Source organism: Calonectris borealis, unplaced genomic scaffold (genome assembly GCF_964195595.1).
Source record: "Calonectris borealis unplaced genomic scaffold, bCalBor7.hap1.2 HAP1_SCAFFOLD_33, whole genome shotgun sequence".
Classification (NCBI taxonomy): domain Eukaryota; kingdom Metazoa; phylum Chordata; class Aves; order Procellariiformes; family Procellariidae; genus Calonectris; species Calonectris borealis.
Window position 1 is genome coordinate 2689978 of NW_027441449.1, and position 22475 is coordinate 2712452.

Here is a 22475-nt window from a genome sequence, read left to right on the forward strand (position 1 = left end):
TTAGTAAAATTGTCATGGGATGTAAAACCCAATTCAAAGTTCCCGTTACTGTTGGTGACCATCCAAATAAAACATCCCACCAGTGATGTTCTCCATCCTTCTTCACCTTTTCTAGGACATGATGTATCCTCTCTGCATCATGATGGACGATAATCAGAGCTCTTTGTCCGTGTTGTTTCGAATCTGGTTTAGCAATTGATTCAAGTCATCGTGTTGTCACAGTTTTCGTACTAATGTAAGATTCATTCCAATGCGGGTAGGCAGTAGATCTTGATAAGACGCATAGCTTGATTGTAGCAACTGGTGGGTTGTAACAGGAGCTGAATAGTTGAAGTCGCATCCCACAATCTTAGTAAAATTACAAATACAGATATTTGAGTGGTTAGATGTTTCCCCAGGGGTGTTGTCTGTAAATATAGAATCACAAATGCAAACACATCCATTTCCAACATATATAAGTACAGTTTCAGGGGTTTCATCAGGATGTATTTCAAAATGACAAACATTTTGTCTAGCGTCAAGACAAATGTCTTGAGCCTTCATTGTCTTGCTTGCACAAAAAAATCCCTGTTGTTCTTGCACAACACGTGCATCAACATCAATAATTTGCCATTTATTCCCATTTTGTTGGGCCCATTCTCCATGTTCTAACGGGTAGAGTCCCGTTCCATTGTGATTTAATCCCAGCGCAATGATTGGGTATATGATATATACCGAAGCATTGCGTATTGTCAAAACAAAAGCTGTGACTTTGCTGTCAGTGGGGTCATAAGTCAAATGGACTAGACGCCACCAAGATTGAAATTCTTTTTCAAATTTAGTTGCATTATCCCAAACTACCTTTTGGATTTCAGTGGGCAAGGTGCCCTCGTCACCTTCCCTTATAATTGCTGCCACGGGAGATTGTATCCATAATTGAGCCTGGATGCAGCTAAGAGCTAGAGAAACGTTATTTTGAATTATGCCAAATGCGTTTGTGATTAGTTGGTGGTCCTCTTCATTAATTCTTTCCCATTTAAGCAATATATTAGCTAAAAGCCATTGACTAATTCCTAATGCTGTCAAAGAAGATCGTAATGGGTGTTCCAATTTATGTAAATCACTTGTTGCCAAATTATTTTGTTTGCTAAAACTTCAGCATCCACGCTGTTCAATATTCCTAGTCCCGTTCCCAGAATGCCAGTCACATCTCTCCTTGATCGTTTTGGAGAGGTGAGGGTTCGCCCATGCACCCACGCTAACCATCCTGTTATTCAGGAATGGTGAGCAAGCAGGTTAATTGTAGAGATATCAACTTGCGTTGATAGCTCCACTCGTTTGAGAGACCACGAGGGATTAAATAGCACTTGCTGTTGTCCTATGTTCTTGATTATCTAGGGACCAATGTTATAAATGTGAGGAGACAGTTTGGTAGGAGGCTGAGTTGGTGAATGTGGTTGTGCGATATCAATCCTGAATTGAAAACCTAAGCTGGAATGAGAGTTAGGGTTTGTCCAAAGACACATTACGAGTACTGAATGGGATATAGTAAAAGTATACCAGCATTCGTGTTTAAAAGCACAGGTATGTATGTTGCCTTTTCCTTCAACGTTGCTTACAACAACGTGTAAGGTTGCTGTCATACATTTAGTGTGATTTTCAATTCGGCATCCTATCGAAATGGTGTCTCCTTTGGTTCCCTTTAAGGATGGAATGTGTTGATTTTCATTTTCAGCTGTAATAATCCATTCCTGCCTATGAAAGGTGATGTTATTGTGTAGTGCTGTTGCAGATAAATTTAGATCAGGTGTAGGTATGTTAAAAAGTATGTATGCATCAACCCACGGCCACCCCGTCGTACACAAATTCCAAATTTTGCGCTCGCTAATCATAAAATCAAACAATAGTTCTACACCACGATTACTCCAGAAGCAAAATGTGAGTACAGGTTGCGTGAAAGTGAAATTGTACCAACAATTTGGTTCTGGTGGTTTACAGCAAGATTTCTCATTGTCTTTACGCTTAGAAAAATCAGTGTAATCTATTTTTATTTCAGTGGGGTTTTTTGTGGGTAGATCCATGGATTGCACGGCACCCTCTTTTTATTTCTTCCCCTGGTGTGCTTGAAGTGATAATATTTGATGAACGTTGTTATTTTTGTGAGATATCTTAACTTCTTTCCAGTGTAGTGTCTCCCATCTCCATTCATCTTTTGGATATGCCTCGTTCCCATGTACAACTAAAAGAGCAAGGCTCAGGTTTGTCTTGTCTGTTGGTAGGGTTCCCACACGTCCAGTGTAATTTAGTGGTGCATGGTCCCAGGGATCTTGTGTCTCAACTAGAAGGGTTATCCTTATCTCGACTAAAAGGAAAAACAAAATTGGGTTGGGGAGATGCTGCTGCTGTTGTTGTTGCCATCGGTATAGGTTCATCTTCTCCTGGTGAAGAAAAAGAAAGACGACGTTTCGGTGGGGAAGGCCGAACAGGTTACCCCTTTTAGAAAGAAGGAAAAATCCATCTAGTACCGATTCTGTGTTTTGCACCACTGCTACCAGTAGCTTCCCAAGCAAGTGGGCCACGGGGTTTAGTTAAAGTCACAGGCACAGTTCCAATTTGTGGTAAATTTACCATAACAGGTTGCCCTGGCTGTAATGTTAGCAGACGGCTTCTTTCATCAGCAGGGGGAATATTAGGCTCAGCTTTTACAAAGAATGCTCAGTTTGTTGCCCCCCTGGAATGCACCACCCCCACGGCACAGGAGTCGACACAGAGAACTTTTGCTCTATTTTGTGCTGCTAGAACAACTGCCCTTAATTCTCCTACTTGTGCACTACCTTCACCTTCTTCGATAATTTGTTGATGTTTAATGCAGCAGCCTTGGGTTGCCATTTGCCATCTGTTCTCCTTGCTGAGGCATCAGTAAGCCAAATATCTTCTGATGGTGTTCCCTCGGTAAAGGGAGGCGCATTTAAAATAGGTGAGGGTTTAAAAGGTTGTTGTAATGCTAATGGGTCTGCATTTATAGGCATCTGTAATTTGGAAAGTTTAGTGTGTCCTTCAGTTAATCTTATTTCCTCTGCAATTCCTGTCAAGTATGCATACCATTTCCTAACTGTAGGCTTTTGTGCAAGTCCTTCTGGGGGTGCCGTCCCCTTCAGAACTGCTTCTAATAATTAATGGACCTTGCTGCACGAGCCTCCCTTCGGCACTGGGCGCCTCCGGGTCAGTGGCTCAGCGGCAAGGAGGGGACCTGGGTCACGGTGGCGGGCGATGACATAGGGAGGATGTCACTGTGAGCTGATTGTGTCGCTTGAGGACAGCTGACGGGCGATTGTGACCACCCCGCGAGGGCAGAGGGCCAGTCGTCCCGCGCAGAGGCCCCGGGCTCACTGCGACTCGCGCTGTGCGGCGAGGTCCTCGTCCTCCTCCCAGCTGGGCACGGCCATCTTCTCCTGAGGCACCCCACGTGCCACAGGGCGCTGGCGATGGCTTCCATCTGGGAGAGGCAATATTACTACTCCGACCTGGAGAAAGCAGCAGCTTTCCTCCCCACCCTCCTTGCTGAGGACTGCCCCAAGACCGACATTCAGTCTGTCCACGGAGTGCTGCTCTTCGCGGATATTTCAGGTGGGGCGAGCAGGGAGGAGCAACCACGGGCAGGAGCCATTTTGGGGCACACCGGGCCCTTTGGAGCCCTGTCCCTACCCCTCAGCCAGAGTGGCCATCTTGTCACTGCTGAGGTCTTTTGCTGGGATGCCCAAAGAGAGCGGGATGGCTTATCTTGGGCAGTCAACCGCTGCTGCCACCGGCGCTGAGCCAGGGCACGGGAAGGTGTGACCTACAGGCTCTCGCGCCGGGCAGCGTGGAACTGGCTGCCGGGTCCTTTGGCCCACACGGGCATCTCCTGATTTCTGGGTGTCCCTGTTCCAGGTTTCACTGCTTTGACAGAGAAGTTCATCCAGATGAGCGGCCTGGACAGAGGCACTGATGAGCTGGCGCAAACCCTCAACTCCTACTTGGGTGACATTTTGGAGGGTAAGAGCCTCCCTGGCATCGGGCCGTGAGGCTGCTCGTGGATGGTGGAGGCAGACATGCCAGGCAGCCTGCTCCTGCCTCCTTGGAAGGGCTGGGGCTTTCTGTGGCCCAGAGGAACAGCGAGAGCAGCCAGGGTCTCCTGGCGAGCCAGCACCAGCGCAGGTCCTTTCTGTGGCCAAGGAGGCACCCGCTTGGTGCAGGCACCTCTGTGCCGCTGGCGCGAACAGCAGGCGCGGTGACGCCTTGGGGCCCGGAGCAGGCTGAGGGCACCCAGCAAGTGCCAGCGTGCGAGTGACCTGAGGGTGCTGGCACTGACGTGTGGGCGTGCGTGTGACCCCCACGAGCCCCCTTTCACAGGGGATGTCTTGACCCTTCCGAGCTGACCGCCAGCACATTGTGGCCACCCCTTTGGCAGCACTTGTGGAGCAAAGCAAGAGAGTCCTCCAAGATGATGAAGGGTCTGGAGCATCTCTCCTATGAGGACAGGCTGGGAGAGCTGGGACTGTTTGCTCCAGAGAAGAGACGGCTCAGGGGGGATCTTCGTAATGTGTCTAAAACCTGAAGGGAGGGTGCAAAGAGCCACTCTTGCCAGTGGTGCCCAGCGTCAGGACCAGAGGCCACGCCACGGGCAGGCACTGAAACACGGGAGGTTCCCTCTGTATGTCAGGAAGCACTTTTTGACCGCGAGGGTGACTGAGCCCTGGCACAGGTTGTGGAGTCTCCCTCCTTAGAGCTATTCAAAAACGATCTCGCCACCGTCCTGGGCAGCTGGCTCTGTGCGGCCCTGCTTAAGCAGCGGGGTTGGACCAGATGGACCCCAGAGGTCCCTTCCAGCTTCCGCTTTTCCGAGCTTTGGTGGCGTCTGGAGGCCCCGCGACCCTGCCTGCTGTGCGGGTACCAGGGCTGTGGCCACTGTGAGCCTGGGAGACAGGCCGGAGTGGGGCTTTCCTGAGCTGTGCCCCAGAGCGCACCCTCGCCCGGGTGCTCCTCTCCGGGCAGAGGGGCTTGCTCTGTGGCTTCTGGAAGAAGGTGTCCACATGACTCTTCTTTTCCTTCCCTCTGTCCACAGAGATACTGGTGTTTGGAGGAGACATCTTGAAGTTTGCCGGTATGTACTTAGGACGACGATGCCCACGGGTCCTGATCTGCAGCACTGAACTGTTGTGGCGGCCATTTGCTCTGCTCTCCTTCCCAAGGGGCTCCGTGCAGCACCTTCAGCCAGCTTTCTGGCCAGGCACGCACCCCCCCCCGCAGCGCCCTTTCTCCAGGCTTCTCTTCCCCCCCGGGCCTGCCTGCGGTTTGGCTTTGGCTCCCCTCGCTCTGCCCCCGCTCGTAGGGCCCTGGGCTGGGGTGGGGGCAAGGAAGCACCGAGAGGAAGAGACCCCCTCGGGAGCGCCGCCGAAGGTGTGTGTCGGGGTGGTGGTGAGGGGCAGGGAGGTCCTGGTGGTGGCGGAGCTCGGGCTGCCAGGCTGCGAGGGGAGGGGTCGTCCCTGGTGCGCTGCAGCTGCAGAGGAGCGCTCGGGGCGGGGGGTGCCACCGCTGCCGGCTGGCTGCTGCTGCGGCTGGCCCGGGAGAGGAGAGGTGTCCCGGTGCCCAGGGTGTGGTGCTCCAGCAGGATGCCCTCCCACAAGCCCATCTTCCTCAGCACGGCGGCCGGTTTCTGCTGTCCCTGCCACTGAGCATAGGTCGGGGAGAGTCAGGGCTCAGCAGAGCCTGTACCTTCCCCTCGCTTTCCCCAGGGGATGCTGTGCTGGTGCTGTGGAGAGCCCCCCCCCAGGAGATGGCTAAGACCATCCGCCTGGTGCTGCAATGTAGCCGGCAGATCCAGAAGAAGCACGGGAGTCATGAGACAAACGTGCGTCAGAACATCCAGCTGAAGATAGGTACGGGTGCTGTGCCAGGCGCAGAGCCGTGGCACTCTCCCGTGCCACAGGGTGCTTCTCACCGGCAGGGAATGCGGGGATCCCTACTGGGGCTGGTGCCAAAGGAAAGCATCTCCTGCAAGCATTCAGGGGGCCAGCTGTGGTCGGAGCGGGGATGGGAGACCAGGACTGCTGGGTTTGCACGCGTTTGCAGATGCAGAGGAAGCTTCAAGGCAGAGCGGGTGTCAGATCAAGTATTAGGGTCTTGGAATGTCCGTTTTAGCAGAGACCTCTGCAGGAGGGAGCTACCCTTTCATTTTTTTCAGGTGGGGGCAGCTTTGCCCCCTTTCCCCTGCTGGATTCTCCCCTGCCTTGCACAAAGAGCAAAGGGGAACGGCTTTGCAGACGGCTGTGGGAAGGGCTTTGGCAGGCTGTTGTGTTTTCTCAAGCAGAGAGCTACAACCTGCCTGCACGTAAACGGAGCAGGCGGTGATCAAGCCTGCTGGTTTGCTGGGCTTCTGGGGCAGGCAGGGCTTCTGACGCCCGGCACTCTCAACACATTCTATTTCTAGATACCCGTTTCAGGGACCCATGTCAGTGCGCTCCCGAGTCGGATGGAGGGTGCCCTCCCCCTCCATAACGCCCATCTCCCCGCTGGGCTTCAGATTAGCTTCTGAACAGCTGAGATGCCGGGGGCTGCGGAGCTCAAAACGTTCCCTGTGTCAGTTCTGCTTCTCCCTCTCTCACCAGGGATCTCTGCAGGGCCCATGGACCTCCTGATTGTCAGACAGAGGACGTGGCAGTACTTCTTGATCTCTGGCCCGGCCCTGGATGAAGTTTGTGAGGCCCAAGAGCTTGCAACGGCAGGCGAAGTTATCCTCTCGGCCGCCGCCTGGGAGCAATGTGAGCAGCAAAGTCTCAGGACCAGGAGATGTGAAGGCAAAAGAGCTAGGAAGGTGGGTGGATGGGATGGCGTCTAGAGCCATTCTGAAGACCCCGACCTGGGCATGAAGGAGGGAGGTGTCAGAAGGCTGAGGAGCTGAATGTGGAGGGAGTTGTAGCTGTGAAAGCGGGCAGGCAGCTGAAGCTCTTGTCCTTCCACCTCAGGGGTACCTGTGGGCTGGGCTTGCTGGGTTTGAGGGGTCGGGAGGCGCTGGAAGGGTTCTGGCCCCACCAGCAATGTCCTCTGTGGGTCCCGGAGCTGTTGTTGACAGCTGGGGGATGCTTGGGGGATGCCTGCCCAGCTCCGGTGCTTCTGAGGAAGCACTGCTGTCCCATCCAGCCAGGAGGGCTTGTTCTCCCCTCTTCTGGGCAGTGACAGTGGGGGGCAGGCTCTGTCCCCTGGGGCTCCTGGGGAGGCCAGTGGCAGCGCTTTCATTCCCTGTGTCTTCAGGTTACGGACATGGATTGGATGCCTTGGTCAGAATCCCAAGACGTTTTACGCAGGCTTGTCCAATACCCAATGGAGCACCGCTTGGAAGGGGAAGGTGAGTGCCAGCTTCACCTTCTTCTGTGACTGCCTGGGAAGGTGCGGCCCGGCTGCTTCAGGGGCCAGAGAGGAACCACTTCTGCCCTCTTCCCCCTTTCCGTCAGCGCTCACGCTTTTGGCCCTCCTGTGCATCGGCTGGGGCAGTCACTGCTGCTGCCTCCTCCTGCAGGGGACAGTTCTGCCCCGAGCATCTGGAGGTGGCAACGTGAGCAAACGAGAAGGCTCTTTCTCCTCCCTGCTTTCCACCGCCTCGTAGTCCCATCCTCCCAGCGACCACCTGCACTTTCTCTCCTCAGGTGCCATGAGGCCTCCTCTTATGCCCCATGACCCCGATGCGGAGGAGGAGATTAGGAAGTACATACCAGAAGCTGCTCTCAGGAAGGTATGGCCAGGCCACCACTGCCGGGGGCTGCGTTTTTGGAGGGCAGCAGCGGTGCACTGCAGAGATGGAGTTCTCACGAGAACAGACAAACAAAAGAAAATGCACCCTGAGACGACAACGCGGGGAAACTGAGCCAAGGGGCACCGGTGCTGCACCATTGCGTGCGTTGTCCTCAGAGAGAGGCGGGTGGCGGGAGGCGGGCGTCTGTCTCTCTGTCTTTGCCGTGGGTATGGTTCTGGATGTGCTGCGGACATGACGGTGGGATAAAGGGGAGATTCCAGTGAAGTCCCTAGGGCGCTCCTGAGGGTCGCCCCTCATGTCCGTACCTGTATCTGCCTGCCGCAGGCCGGGCAGCCTGCCGGCCATCTGCACCCAGAGGAGGATTTACCCCTTCCTCCTCGTACCTGCTATTGCCGGTACGCCTGCTCTCCCTCGGGATGGGGGGTGGGCAGTAAGCCCCCGGGAGAGCTGGGCGGTGAAGCCGTCCTGCTCTTGTCTTCCAGCTTGATGACAGAGTGCCGCTGGACTTCTTCTCTGAGCTGCGGCCGGTCACCAGCCTCTTCGTCCAACTGCGGCTGGCTGCAGGAAGCAGCAAAGAGGATTTCTGCGTAATCCTCCGCAATGCCAGCAGGATGATGCTAGAAATCCTCCGTCCGCACAACGGCGAAATCAACAAAGTCCTCCTGTTTGATAAAGTGAGTGTGAGGGAGCAATCGTCTCCCCCTACCCCGAGAGGGTGGGCGGTGAGCAAGAGGGAGAGACCCTACTTAGGCGTCATAGCAAGATGTGCTGCATCTGTCCTTGGCAGGGCTGCACGTTCCTCTGCGTGTTTGGGCTCACCGGAGAAAAGCTGCCCTACGAGAGCGTTCACGCCTTGCAGTGCGCTAGTCAGATCTCCTACGCGTGCCCCATGATGCTCAGGGAAATACAGTGAGTGTGTGGTGGGGGGGCGGGTGCACGCTGCCTGGGACGGTGCAAGGGGGCTTACCAGAAAGAGACGTGCCTTCTAGCTTGCCCGCCCTCGTCCCTGGCAGGAAGGAGGCAGTGCCCTGAGAAGTGGCAGGTGACCCCTGGGCTTAGCCCACGGCAGCCAGGCGGACTCCCTCCAAGCACACCCTGCTAGCCACCGTGCTGGAGCGAGCCCTCGCAAGGGCGAGAGGCTCCTTGGTGCCAGAGGGAAAAGGCCCTTCTGGGCGACTGGCCCATGAACTGAAGCCACCTCATCTCAAGTTGCTGTCATCGCAGGCGGTGACATCATGGGGGCCTTCTTCCCTCTCTCTTTTCTCACAAGAAGGCTGGGGCCTTCTGCAGGTCGCAGCTCAGGGAACGTGGCCTCAGGGGAAGAGTCCCAAACTTCCTGCACGCGCTCTACCCCTGTCCTTTGTCCTTTGCAACCCGGGCATGTCGCACCCCTGAGCTCTCCACGTCCCCGAGGCCCGCGCTGGCGGGGCAGGACGGCAGGCGGCCCAGGCTAGCGCCGCGGGGAGGGGCAGGAAGGGATGGAGCCGGGCGGGCAGGACTGTGCCTGGGACGCTGCTGAAGCCACACCGTTTCCCTGTGTGCCAGGGCAGTGTCTGTTGCCGTTACCAGCGGGACGGTGTTCTGCGGAGTCCTTGGCCACCCTTTGCGGCACGAATACACAGGTAGGAGGCACACGTCTGCGGCGCGGGAGGCTGGCGTGGGCCCGCTTACGCACAGCAGCCTGGAAGAGGAAGGCGGGCTGGGAGAGGGCTTGCCCAGCAGCCGGTCGGGAATGGCCCAGGCGGCGCCGGTCCTGGCCCAGGGCGGGAGAATGGGCTCCGCGGCCGGTTGTTCCCCTGGGTTCTGCTGACCCCGCCGTGGCGTTGGCCTGTGCCAGAGGCGAGGCGGCCGTTGGCTGGGAAGGGCGTCGCGGGGCGGGTGGCACAGGTACATCAACGCGTGCTCTCTCTCTCTCCCTGGCAGTCATTGGCCAGAAGGTGAATTTGGCAGCCCGGATGATGGTGAACTACCCTGGGCTGGTGTCCTGTGATGCAGTGACGTACGCCGCCTCTCGGCTGCCCCCTCACTACTTCAAGAAGCTGGAGGACAAGGAGATGAAAGGCCTTGAACACCCTGGCACTGTCTATGAATACCTGGGGATCACCAAGGAGGAGTGAGTGTCCTCTGAGAGGGCTGGATGAGGGGACGGTGGCACCAAGGGTGCAGCCTTGGCCAGCAAAGAGGAGTTCTGCAGAGAGAGACCGGGCTGGTCTCCCTTCCGTGGGGCTGAGAGGGTCAGAAGCCCTGGCGTGGGAGGCTTTTTGCCTCTCTCCCCTGCTGTCTCCTGCTGCTGAGAGAGCGGGAGTAGCCACAGGGATGGGGACGGTTTGTCTGTCTTGGCAGACACAACCTGGCCTTGCAGGCTCTGTCCAAATGGCTTTCAACTGGGCTTTCCGTGCCGTGCTTGCTCCACCACGTGCCCTGGTAATGCTGACCTAAGGAGGTTTTTGTCCCAGCGGCTTCCGAGCAGGAAGCTTTGGGCCAGTCCGGTTCCCATGGGGAATGTGGACCATCGGGACACTCTTCCTCGTGTCTTCCTGCTGAAATCTCAGCTCTTCCTCTGGGCCAGGATTTAACCTTCTCTTTGGATGACGGTTTGAATGTTAACATCGCCGTCTCTTTGAAACTACAGGAAGACTTGAGCCACAGGTGTCAGGTGCTTGGCATCCCAACTCGTTCAGTGACACAAGTCCTCCTTTCCAAGACACTTGCTTTTCTTGGCCAGCGTGGTGAAGCTGTCTGCTAGCCAGGAGCACACCCTGCCTTCTTTCATGTCTCCAATTTCTCTGGGTTTGGCCTCTGGGGATGGATTCTTGATACGTCCTCCTGTCCCACCATGGCCGTTGGGCTTCTCTATGCTTGAAGCTGTCCTAATGTGCAGCTTGAACTTTGGCTGGGGGAGCGTGCAGGGGATAAGATGCTGCTCGAAAGAAAAGCAGGTACCCGAGGAGCACATCCTGCCCCTCCACGTCAGGCTGCTTCTCTGTGTCCCCTGGCTTCTCACCAGCTAATTGACTTGTGTTTTCTTTTGACTTGTGTTTCCCCTGCTTCTAGCATATTTGGCATGGCTCTTACCACGGAGAGGTCAGAGGAACTCCCCTTGCTGGGTAGGTGGAGAACGCCTTGCTCTTCTGAACCCCAGTTTCTTCCCCGTGGTAACTTTTAGTGCTACGCTGGGAAGGGAGAAGCTTTTGCCAGGGATGGTGTTGCCTGCAGCGGCCCTAAGGAAGTGCCGCCTGTCTTGGCCTCTACTTGGTTGGTATCTGTGGAGTGGAAAGCAGGGTGAGGCGCCTGGTGCTCCCTGCCGTGCTCCAGACCTCGTACAAAGGTTCCTTTCAACTATGGAGCTGCTCACACCCCGGGGGCTAAGCTGATCCCCGTCTTTGGGGTCAGGAAAGAGATTTCCTTCTGCCAGACTGACGGAGAGTTTTGGTGGTGGGTTCTCCCCCTCGTACTCCTCGGAGTTCCCTTCTTGGCAGCGTCTGCGAGTAGACATGGAAATGTCAGGACACACGGGATGCCTTTAATCGCTCGGTGTCTTGCCGCATGTTTTGGGCCCTGCTATGGCTTAAGCCCAGTAGGCAGCTCAGCCCCACAGAGCCGCTCGCTCCCCACAGTGGGATGGGGAAGAGAATTGGAAGGGCAAAAGGGAGAACACTGGTGGGCTGCGATACAGACAGCTTAATAGGGAAAGCAAAAGCTGCGCACGCGCGCAAGGCAAAATCAGGCATTCATTCACTGCTTCCCTTCGGCAGGAAGGTGTCTAGCCACTTCCAGGAAAGCAGGGCTTCATCGTGCCTAACGGTGACTTGGGAAGACAAGCGCCATAACTCCGAATGTCCCCCTTCCTCCTCCTTTCCCCCAGCTTTTCTTGCTGAGCACAGCATCACATGGCATGGAATAGGCCTTTGGGCAGTTGGGTCAGCTGTCGCGGCTGCGCCGCCTCCAAGCTTCTTACGCACCCCCAGCCTGCTCGCTGGCGGGGCGGCGTGAGGAATGGAAAAGGCCTTGATGCCGTGCGAGCACTCTTCAGCAACAACTCGAACATCGTTGTGTTATCAACGCCGATGTTGGGTCACAAATCCAAAACACAGCACCGTAGGAGCTGTTACTGAAGAAGGTTAACTTTAGCCCAGCCAAAACCAGTACAGGTTTGAAGATGCCGCCTTAGCTACCTGGAAGTGCTCTGCGGCTCACGGTACAGCGAGGGGTCTGTTTGGGACATAGCTGCCTGCAGCGACTCAAATCACCCCTTCCAGTCTCACGCCGGATCGCCGCGGGGAGTCGCGTGGGGCCGGCTGAATCTCTGTGCTTACGGGAGGGGAGCGGGGCAGGGAAGAGGGCACGGGAGCGGCGCTGTGGGGCAGGCGGGCAGGCGGGTCTGCTGCCGCGCTGAGGAAGGCAGAGGGGCAAAAGCCGGGATGAGAGGGCGGGAAGGAGGCCTGGGTGTAGGCAGGCTGGCGGGTGCGGTGGCGGGGAGGGAAGCTGCGGTGGAGGGTGCCAGCTGAAGGGACGGCTCTTTGCTTTTCAGCACACCCCAGCAGCTCCTTTTCTTGTTTGTCTTCCCAGGTCGGGAGAAGGAGATTGACCTCTTTCGCAGCTGCTTGGAAGCCTATAAGGAGTTAGGACAAAGGCACATCCTGGCATTTGAGGGCAGGCTGGGCTCCGGCAGGAGCCACTTACTTACTGAACTGGCCCATTTAGGCCAGGAAGCTGGCTACAGGTACAGGTTTTTGACCCGTAGCTTTGGGACACTGCCCCTGCCCATCCCCTGACAGCCATGGAACACTCCAGCCCCTCTGCCAGTGCGCCTGGCCCTTGGACTGCAGCCTCCCGAAAAAGCCTCCTGGAGACACTCCCTAGGAGCTCCTGTGTGCTCGGCTCCCGCCTCTGCCTCTTCGGGGAGTTGGAAGTGGCTTCTTGAGCCATGGCCTTTCCTCCTTCACCTCTGGGCCAGGCACAGATAGAAGGAAAGAGCCCAAGCTCAGTGCTTTTCAGCTGGCTCCAGACCCAACAGACAGCAGGGTGGCCCGTCCCAGAAGCCCTGCTTGCCCTCTGCCTGTGTCCCAGCGGGAGGACTGGGGCAGAAAAGCCTTCCTGTGGCCTGGGAGGCAGACTGCTGAGGTCTGGAGCCCAAAGGCAAGCTCACCCCTTGCTCCACCCTTGCCTCTTAGCCCCGTGAGTTCCTCTGCAGGGGGCACGTAGCGAGACCTGGGGCCGACAGGGGGTCTGGGCCCAGCTCTCCCAGTGGCTTGGCAGCAACTGCCCCTCTGTGCCCTTTCTCGTACGGGGAGTGAAAAGCTTGGGCTTCTCTGGGAAGCACTTTGGGATGGGTGGCTGAAGAGCCCCGCGCAAGGGCACCTCCACCCTTTGGTCTTAGAAGGCATGGGCCGTTGGGGAGCTCAGTCCCTTTTGCTTTTGCACGGCAGGGTGGTTGCCATGAAACTGGTCGAGGTCAACATGAGGCAGTCCTTCTCTGCCCTCCGTACCCTGATGGCCAGGGCTCTGGGCCTCCACGACTGTGAATCGAGCAGCGCCAGGCAGAGCGTGCTGCAGGAAAAGCTCCAAGGGACCATCGAAGAGAGCAGCTATTGCCACCTCAATGACATTTTCCTCGTCGAGGTAAGAGAGAGGCCTCTCTGGCCCTGGAGGAGGCCGCCTCCTGAGCTCTTCGGGGTCCGACGTTGTGTGGGCGCGCTGCTGGGCGTGCCTTAGCTCAGGGGGGGAATCGCAGCGGTCACGGCACACGTTTCCCACTCCCGGGCCCGGTGGTGAGATCATGTCCCGCACTTCAGCCGGCAGCGCCCGGTGCCTTGCTCAGCACCCTGGAAGTGCGTTGGAGAGAGGCTGGTGCTGCCCTGGTGCTGAGGTCACTGCTGCGTGAGTGGTCTGCTCCAGCCAGCCCGAGATGCCCACAGCCGGAGAACCAGCTCTTCAGCCCACCCCAAAGCCCCAGCTCTGCCAAAGACCCTCAGCAGAGGGCCTCTGCTTGAGGCTCCGGGCGAAGTCCCCACTGGGGCTCCCCGTGTTGGGGAGAGGTGGGGTGCTGAGGCCAGCAGCGGCGGTTTGCTCTGCACTCTTGCTTGGTGGGTAAGCGTGCCTAGCCCCGGAGTGACGTTTCTCCCTGACTCTGCTTTTCTGGCCAGTTTCCCGTTTCGGACAAGGTTCGCAAGATGCATGAAACGGAAAGAAAAAATGAATTGCACGCGACTTGGACGAAAGTGCTAGAGAAGGTGAGCATTTCTCCTTCCTTCCTCCTGGGTCGCAGAAGGACAACAACCCTGCCGGCTGCGGGCTCTGCGCCACAGCAGTGTGAGCGGGTGGGAGGACCACGTGCCTGGGTCATCGCGCTTCAGGGCCCGAGAAACCCCCCACCTCCCCCCGCAGCCCCACAAACACACCCCGTAACTTTCCTCCTGTAAAGCCTGCCCTGCAGGAGAAACAGTCTTCTGCATTCCCTCGGCCAAGCTCCCTCCTCCTGCAGGGCAAGCGATGTTAGGTGCGACCTGAAAGTCTCAAGGGAATTAAGTGTCAGTAAGCTGCTGAGCAGGGAAGTGGTTGAGGAGAGACTTCAGAGAATCCTCTGGAGAGAGAGGCTAAACCTCCCCTGGAAGACGCTTGAGAATCCACCAGATTCCCCTCAGAACAACCTGCTTTTTTCAGACCATTGGAGGAGAATTTGGCATAGTTGTCATCGGCAATGCCCATTTCATCGACCTTGCCTCCTGGAGTATCATGTCACCCGTGCTCCGAAACATCTCCCTCTTCATGGTCATAAGCTTAGCTCCGGGCTACGCGAGAACAGAGAACTTCCGCAAAGCTGCAGCAGACAACACAACATCCCAGAAAATCACCTATCTTCGTCTGGCTGAGCTGAAACCCTCAGCTGTGGTGCAGAAAGTCTGCAAGAACCTCGGAGTGGTCAGCATCTCCAGGGATCTGGCGAGGTAAGTTGGAGCCAGGGGAGCTCTTCCTGAGGGCTCGAACCTCTGCAGACCGTGGAAGGGAATCAACCCCCCAGGAGAGGGAGCGCAGGGCCTCCAGAAGCAGCACTGACTCTAGCGAGTGCCTGACGGGGGTTGCTTGTTGTGCCTGGCCCTGGCAGGCGGGAGCTGAGAGCGGGCGACTCCCCAGACACAGAGCGCGGGGCTGTTGCAGAGGGAGGAAGGGAGGCAGGGAGGAAGAGTCCCGAGCCCCAGCGTGGCCGGGCTGTGAAAAGGCCTCGGTCTAGGTGGCCAGGCTGTGGGGGAGATTCCCTGGGGCAGAGGTCCGCCCTGCTGCCAGAGAGGACCTAAGCTCCTGCGGAGAGGAAAGGCCGGGCTCGCTGCTCGGTGCTTTGGGCGTTGTCCGCAATTCTTTTCCCATGGACTTCAGCGAAGGCTGGAGGTGCAGGGGGGCCCAAAAGCCCAAGCCAGCGGGAGGACCGTCCCTTTCAAAAGTGCGGTGTAGCTGGCTGCCGGCTCCCCTGTTAGGCGCGAGTGACTCACCACCCACCCGAACTGTGTTTCACCTTACTTCCCTTCTGCTGGTCACTGCTGGGTCTGCTCCTGTCCAGGTTCCTGATCCAAAGGAGCTCGGGGAACCCATATTACTGCGAGGAGCTGCTGCGCTGCCTTCGCAGCAACGACATGCTCCTGTTCCGCACCCGGAGGCAGGGTGAAAAAGCAGAGGACAACTGGGAGAGCCTGATCAGTAAGCACCTTTACGGCTGACGAGCGAGTTGTTGTGGCGCATTCTCCGCAGCACAGTCTTGCCCCGTCGTTCCCCCACGGATCTGGGCAGAGTCAGATCCTGCAGCAGGGCAGAACTTGGTCTGGCGGAGGTGTGGGCTCCTGCGTGCCTTGCTGTTGGGACAGCCAAAGCAGGGGCTAGCGAGTTCTGGTGGCTTGGAGGGGCCTAAATTCTTGGGGCAGGGGCTGGGGGGCTAAAACAGGGGAAATTGTTCTGGAGCACATGTTTCTGCTGTTTCTTAGGCGTCCTAGTGGGCATGTCATTTGCCTTGGCCAAATGCCAGCTCGCTTGAGAACAAACCCCAGCTTGAGGTGAGGGACAGGCCCGGGAAACTTGAATCCAAACCCATAAATCCCCACAAGGATGCTGGTAATAGAAGAAAACGGTGGTAATGCCGCCGAGAGAGCAATGCCAGCCAGAGTGCTGTGGCCTTGGGAACAGCCAGGACTGACGCTCCGTTTTGCATCATCGCCGGCAATTTCCCTGGCTGCGAGGCAGCGCTGTTGAAGGCAGCGATGCTGCTGCTTTCTGTCCCGGGGCGTTCAGTCACGGAAGCTTTGACTGAGGGACTGTTTGGGAAAGCTGGTCTGAAGGCAGAACATCTTTGGGAGGGCTATGCAAAGAAACTGTTTTGCTCTGCTTAATGACCACGTTCAGCACAGGCAGGTCAGCGCGCCCACACTGGGCCACGTAAGGTGGGACTTGTCCCATCTCAGGTGAATTTTGAGATGTTTGCAAGCTGCAAGTCCCTTTGCAAATTGCCTTATTCGTGCTCTCCTGCTCCACCCAGCTTCTGCAGTCGAGGCGTCGTCCCTCCCAGCACCCTCGAGCTCCAGCGCGGGGACTGACGGCAGGGTCTGCATCATCAGACCAGACGTGAACCTGGAGAACACCGTGCTGCCCGCCACCTTGAAAGGTGAGGGGCCGAGCGCCGCTCTGCCCGCTCTGCCCGGGGGGCTGCAGAGTCGCCCTCTCAGCCCGGGGGCTCTGCTGGGAACCAGAAACAGGCCTGGGGTTGCGGGCAGCCGTTTTCCCCTCCTGGGTGTGCACCAGCTGTGAGCCTGCTGGCTGCTTTCCAGCAGCAGGTAGGAGAGAAAAGGTTATTGGTGCAAGACTAACACGGCTCCCTTTTCTCACAGAAACAAATCCTTTGCTGGGAAAAATCTTTGACTTGCCTCTGACTCAGCTTTGAATGTGGCTTCTACCTCGCTATTCTCTTTTTAAGTTCCCCAGCTAACGCTGGTCTCAAGGCACTTGACCCAAATCAAATCCATTTTTTTTTCTGTGGATTGGCACAGAAATCCCCCCGTAGCCAGGGGAGCTGGATGGGGAGCTGTCAAGGAGCGTCCCTCCTCTCTAGCCGTAGCCATTTGTATGAACCTTGGAGAAACGTCACGCTAAAGCATTCCCGCTATTAAGTTGCTTTGTCCAAAAACAAGCCCAGAAGAAAACCAAAAGAAAGGAATAGTATCGTCTGGGCAAGTTAAGACAACCGTTGTGGGGAGCTCCCAGTCCACCTCTGAGGTGGGGAAAGTTCTCCGTTCTCTGCGTGCACTGTTGGGCAGAAACCTACTCCAGGTCTGGCCGGGCGCAGCACGGGATGCCTGTACCTGCTGGATCCTGCCCTCCTCTGCCTCGGTGGGGGAGCATTTGTTTGAGCATCTCGCTTTTCCCCAGGCCTCGTGGCCTGCGATTCCAACAGGAGCGGAGCCGTTTTGAAGACGCCTACCCTGGGCTGCGATTGCCCAGCAGGCGCAGTCCCGAGGAGAGGAGGCCAAAGTCTACCCCGTTTCACGTGTTGAAACTTTGCAGCCTCAGCCTGGGGAACAGGCAAGAGGGAGACGTGTTGCTTCTTTTTGACAGAGGTTGTGCTGGCTCAGCTCGACCGGACAAAGCCACTGAAGCAGATGATTTTGAAGTTCGCAGCTGTCATCGGGCCGGTGTTTACCACCCAGATGCTGTCGCACATCCTTCCCGCTGACGTCAGGCACAAGATGAATTGCTTGTTGGACATGCTGGTGAGCGACAACATCCTTAAGTGGCTGAAAGACACAGAGCTGCCAGAAGATGCCCAAGAGGGGCCAGCCATCTGCCCGCAGGCAGAGCACGGTAAGGGGTAGCAGTGAGGTGAGCCAGGGAGCTCCCGGCTGTGTCCCGGCGGGGCTCCCCGGGGCATGGTGCGCTTCCCCCCCGTGATGGGCGGGTGGAGCTCGGGCAGGCACGGCTGTTCGGCGTGGGCTGTTCAAAGGTCTTACAGGTCGATCTCAAAGCACACCAGCTTTGCGCCGGAGGGAAGGTCCCACCAGCTGGCCCAAGGGCCTCCGCTCCCCTGCCTCCAAGCACTGCTCGTGGCGCAGGCATGAGAGGGCGTGTGGAATCCCTGACGTCCCCTCCCAGCCGCCTGCAGCGTCCAGATGAAAGATGCCCTCCAGAGTGCCCCGGGGCCTTCGACAGGCCTTTACTCAGCTTTTATTCCCCTGTGGCAGAGGGGAGAGCTCAGGAGGCTGGGGACTGCCCTGCCAAGAGCGGGGAGAAGGCGCTGGCTGGGGCTTGCTTCGGCTGGCGGCAACACCCCCAGCTCCTGCCCGGAGCGTAGCTGAGCGCTGTGTCCCCGGGGCTGTCCTAGCGTCAGCAAAGCAAGCCGGGCCCTTTCGCCCCGCGCCGCAAGGCTCGGCGTGCAGCAGCGCTGGTTCGCTGCCCAGGCTGCGCACCAAGGCAGGACTTTCGCGCCCCGGTTGGGACGGCCCCGAGCCCTGGCCCCAGCTCGGGCTGATGCAAAGGCCCTTTGCCTTGCAGGCATGGAGAGCCCCTGTCTGAGCAGGAAGGCCGTGCAGCAGCAGTGCAGCGTCCTGGCCTTCCGCGTCCCACTGCTGCGGGAGGTTGCCTACGAGCTGTGGCCCGCGAGACAGCGGGGCACCTTGCACCGCAAGTGTGCCGCCTTCCTGGAGCAGCACGCACACAAATGCCAGAGCTGCGGCCAAGGGGACTTTGTGGCCTTCCACCGCTTCGCCGTCACCAGCACCCAGGACGGAGGGAGCTGTCGGAGCCCTGCTGAGCAGGGCGACTCGTGCAGCTGGGAGGCCTTGGTGTTGGCAGGAGAACAGCTGAAGAGGAATAGGATCCGCGACACCGAGGGTATGCTGTGCACCGTGCTCCGCAGCCCGGGCCCTCCAGGAGCCCAGGGGCGTGTGCTGGGGATCGGGTGGGAGTAGATCTGCTAGGGACCAGCCCGGGAGGTGAGGACGACCACGGCAGACTTTCCTCTGTGTGTCGGGACCCTTGCAAGGATTCTTGCAAGCCCGCTGGGAGAGGGAGAGCAGCTCTGCCCCTGGGGTAGGCGAGGAGGTGTCTAACCCCCTGTTCTCTTCCCAGATGCTGCAGATCCTCTGCAGCAGCAGCAGGCTTTCACGGAGGAGGATTTTGGGTGAGCAGACAAAGTTTTGATTATTTTTGAAGCCAGTGAGCTCAGGGTCTCCAGAGGAGACAAAGGAAGTGCCGGCATTTGGCTGCTGGTTGTGACTCTGGCTTAGGGAAGAGGCTTTCCGTGGGGTGGGAGCTGGGAGGAGATGGCCATGGAGATGAGAAAGTGCCTGAGGAAGCCCGTGGGCTCAGAGCGATCGCCACACTACACTGGAACAGCCCTGGCTTTCCAGTTCCTGCAGAGTAGCGCTGCAAAATCTGCAGGGCAAAAGCCGCCAGAGGGACTCGGCTGGTTTGCCCGTGGGAGGTGACAGAAAGCCCAGCTTGTGTTTTTCTCCCTACCTACAAAGCACCTGTAAGAGTCACGCCTGCCTGCGGCCTCGTGCTCTGCTTTGAACAAAGGGCTTTTGGTGCCGTCTCTGTGGGGAGAAAGACCAGCAGAGGTGATGCCCGTGTGTTCTTTGCTCTCTTCCTCCCCGGGAACTCTCCTCTGAGCAGTGCGGCAGAGAGCGAACAGGCAGCTGAGCTGCCCAGCAAGACCGACGGGAAGAGCAGCAGCGCGTGCTCCTGTGAATGCGAAGCCATCGTGGAATCGGTGCTCGTGCCTTTGGCTCGCCACTACAAGGCGATGGGCGATACTGCCAGAGCCTTTTACTACCTCCTGGAGTGTGCGGCTGCCTACCTGCACGTCTCCAACATCTACATGGTGAGGTGCCCCGCTTGCCAGCACCCACTGTGCACGGAGTCCTGCCTGGCTCCGGGCAGGACAACTTCCCCGTTGCAGTCGGGCGTGCCTTGGAAGGGACGGGGGTCAGATCCTGACTTTTTCCTCCGGTTCGCCTCTTCTGCGGCAAGAGACGCAGGGCGCTGTGCCCTTGGCACGAGGGGCATTAGCAGGGAGGCGGTCTGAAGGATCACTGGTGCTGTGCTCTGAGCCAGCGTGGCTGTGTTTGGGCGGGCATCACCAGGGGGAGAAACAGGCCCTCTTAAGACCGATGCCGGAGGCAACGAGGGAGGACAGGGCTGGCCGTGGGCTCCGCACCCACGCTCACCTGCTCTCTGTGTGCTTGCGCAAAGGCCCTCATGAAGCTGAATGAAGCGGAGGTTCTGAGGAACTCAGTAGCGGAGAGAGCGAAGGTGATAGCCCGCTTCGAAGAGGCCACCTTCTTCAGCCTCAAAGGGGAGGTAAAGAGACGGGGAGGTCTGGAAGGATCTCCTTGGGGACGGAGCTGGATGCCTGCCCCAGTTGCAGGGGATATCCCCGGCACCTCCAGCCACTGGCAGATTCCTGCAGTCTCTTGGGCAACTCGGCCATGTCGGGATGTTTCCCTTTTCCTCTGCAGGCCTGCTGGCGTATGGGACGCGTGAAGCTGGCAAAGAAAATGATCAGGAAGGCTTTGAGCCTGCTCAAAAGGCACTTCCCCCGGACCATCGTTGGAGCCTTTGTCCAGTCTCAGGTGGAAAAGTTGCCGTGTGCCGCGTACGTTGCCAGAAGAGCATCCTCCCTGCCGCAGGAGGCCCGGTAAGAAGCAGAACTGAGAACCCAGGGGAGGAAGAGCCATCTCCTCCCTGGTCCCAGGCACCCAGGCCCAGCCCTGCCTAGACTTGAGGCCACACCTAACCTGGCGCATGGGCCTTAGCAGGACCGAGGCACCAAGGAGCGATGCGCGGGTAGAACAGGGACCGGCAGAGCCCCACGCTCCCTCCCTCCCTGCGCAGTCGCGGGAACAAAGCACGCCTTTGGGTAAAGAGCAGCTTGCAGCTGGGGATGCGTCTGCCGGCGCGCGTTGGCAGTGGCAGGGGGTTGGTGGTGGCTGGGAAGAGAGAGCTGTGAACAGGGAGCAGAGGCTGAAGAGGGGCAGGGGGTCTGGAGGCAGGAGCAGGACGTGGGGACGGAGCAGTAGGTGGAGGTGAGGAGTGAGGATGAGGAAGCTCAGAGAGTGATCCCCCTTTTCCTGCCGGTTCCCAGCTTTGCTTGGCCCCCCCGGCGCTGTAGTGCCAACACGCCCTCTCCAGCGGTCGGCTTCCCCCGGCGGCACTTCTTTGTCTGCCCCCTTCCGCTCCGGCAGCCCTCCCTCCATCAGCTCCCTTTCCTCCCAGGAGGTGTAACTGGCTTGTCCCCCGCCCCGCTTCCCCCGTCCCTGTCCCATTTAGCACTGTGCAGCGGGTGCCCCTGGGCCCAGCAGTTTCTCTTGTGCGGCAGGAGGAAGAGGCTAGCCCGGCTGCTGCGGCAGAGCTGCTGCCTTTCCTTACTGGAGCACCTCTTCAGCCTGGAGGGAACGCCCAGCGGACCAACGTTCTCCCGCCTGGCAGCGCGCATGAAGGCCAACACGGACAGGGCAGCGGACTCCTATTGGGCAGCAGACTCCCGCCACAGATCCGCTTAGCTTCATTGCCACCCTGTTCCGTCTCATTAAACGTCTCCTTTATGACGACCTTTGTTGTCGTTCTGAGATACGCTGTCCTATCGTTTCCGTGGAGGGCTACTGGTGCTCCCTCAGCGATGGCTGCAGCTCTCTCGCAGGCCCTGGTGCAGACTCACGACTGAAGACGCTTCTGAGTTTAGGTCACATTAAAACCAGAGACCCTCTAAAACCCTGGCCCTCTCTCTTGCCCTTGTTCCTCACCCCCCACGTACGGTCAGCCGTACTGCTGCTCCCTATCCTTCCCCAGCTAAAGGGGAGGAGAAACCTGTTCAAGAAGGCAAGGGTGGCAGGAAGAGCCCCAGCTGCCGAGGGGACTTTGGACAGGTATCTCCAAAGGTTTTGCCTTGTCTGAACCCGTTGGGGGACTTGAAGCAACACACCCTTCTGCCCCGCATTGCCCGCAAGTCAGCGTCTGCCGCAAAACTCTACGAACAATTACGGTGCATAAGCAGCACCGCAGACACTGGGGAAGAAACGTGGGGCCACAGCACGCAGGTAGGTCATAGGTCCGCTCCTCCTGCCCTTCCAGCTGGCAGCACTCCTCCCCGCGGCAGAATTCCTTAGGCTCATCCCCTCCGGCTGCCTACCAGCGGCTTTGGCGTGAGAAGGGTTTGCATCTGGAAGTTATTATCTTCTGCGCTTCACGCTGAGGCACCTGTAAGATCGTGACAGGCTTCCAAATCGCGGGCATAGCTACAGAAGAGGGGCAGGAGCTCACCGGCGAATTGCAGCTCCGTTAGGGAACTGCAGAATGGCAGGGGCTTCACTCGAGGAGCTTCCAGTCACCTGCAGGAGCTCACCGGCGAATTGCAGCTCCGTTAGGGAACTGCAGAATGGCAGGGGCTTCACTCGAGGAGCTTCCCGTCACCTGCAGGAGCTCACCGGCGAATTGCAGCTCCGTTAGGGAACTGCAGAATGGCAGGGGCTTCACTCCAGGAGCTTCCAGTCACCTGCAGGAGCTCTGCCTGTGCAGCTTTGCCTCTGGCACCCTCCTTAGCACAGAAGTTCGGTGGCCGAGCTCACAGCTGTGCCAGGCCTTCTGGTCCAAAAGCTTCCGTTTCTTCACACAGGCGTTAAGCAGGACCGGGGTCCCTCCGGCCGCACGTAATGGCCTCCCCGCTGCCAGCTGG

At 58.0% G+C, this 22475-nt stretch overlaps 1 pseudogene; it reads left to right on the forward strand.

Annotated features, from left to right (window-relative positions):
- The first annotated feature begins 2197 nt into the window (after positions 1-2197).
- On the forward strand, positions 2198-21608 carry LOC142076124 (adenylate cyclase type 10-like; annotated as a pseudogene).
- Positions 21609-22475: the final 867 nt, after the last annotated feature.